The sequence below is a fragment of the Sitophilus oryzae genome, unplaced genomic scaffold (assembly GCF_002938485.1).
Source record: "Sitophilus oryzae breed Bouriz unplaced genomic scaffold, Soryzae_2.0 scaffold_578_pilon_pilon, whole genome shotgun sequence".
Taxonomy (NCBI): Eukaryota; Metazoa; Arthropoda; class Insecta; order Coleoptera; family Curculionidae; genus Sitophilus; species Sitophilus oryzae.
Window position 1 is genome coordinate 2,604,356 of NW_022147171.1, and position 1,111 is coordinate 2,605,466.

At 34.2% G+C, this 1,111-nt stretch overlaps 1 non-coding gene across 1 annotated transcript; it reads left to right on the forward strand.

The window, feature by feature from the left end:
• The first annotated feature begins 157 nt into the window (after positions 1 to 157).
• Positions 158 to 230, forward strand: Trnaa-agc. Its single transcript has one exon. It is a non-coding gene; the product is annotated as a tRNA-Ala (tRNA).
• The last annotated feature ends 881 nt before the right edge of the window (positions 231 to 1,111 follow it).

Genomic DNA, 1,111 nt, shown 5'->3' on the forward strand with positions numbered 1-1,111 from the left:
TCTATGTCAAATTATAAGGGAAATGTCATTGATTGTCATTTCCAAGCCAACTGGAAGCTGTTTTTCTTTCGACCATACCAGAGATCATACGGTAGGAAAACATTCACATTTCGCTCTTGTCCATATATATATGTATATAAAATAAATTTTCTCACCGGGGGGCGTAGCTCAGATGGTAGAGCGCTCGCTTAGCATGCGAGAGGTACCGGGATCGATACCCGGCGCCTCCAAACTTTTTTATTTTTTGCACATAAATTATTTTTTGTCATACGCTCCCAAAAACAGCTATTTTACGGACTCATTTCAGTCCGTAAAATGTTTCTTTTTCGGCCTAGGCCGTAAAGGTCGTCATGGCAACCTTTATGGACTAAAATGTCTAAATTCGTTATTTGGTTGTTTTATTTTGTCATTCGAAATTTGTCACAAAATCACATAAAATTATACATATATTTATAATTAAATTATTAAATACTAACAATATCAAAAGCTAAGTTATTTGTTTAAAGTAAGTACCTAGGTACCTATTTAAAAGAGGCTTTTAAATTAAAATATTCTTAAATTACAGTCACAAACAAGACATAATCATGTGGTACATTTTTGGCCCTAAGACAAGCATATTTTCTATACAACTCAACTGGATTGACAACGTTCCCTTCGTTCACCACCGGAAACACTCTTTTGATATTAGTTTTTGTATCCGCAAGGGTAACTAAAAGGCAGCTGTTGTCTTTTTTCTATGATGTCTTGCACTCGTAGAGAGTACAATTCTTCTCTTCTACATGCTCCACAAAGGCCAATGACAAGAGCTACCTAAAATCAAATACAATGGAATAAGAAACCATCTATATATTTTAAAAATCATTATCGCAAACTTACCTTAGTAAGTAAATAAGTTTCATCACTAGCCGTGGCCAAAAATCACCGATCTCTTTTATGGACAAAACCTTAGACTTTTTAGGCTCGTAACCAACCGAATTCCTCTTCAAAAAAGCAATAAGTTTTGGAAATTTGTCAATATAAATATCTTCTTTAACACTTAACACTGCTCTCAGCATGGAATATTTCGACCAAATTGACGATGGTTTGAATGTTTGTGACTGTAATTTAAGAA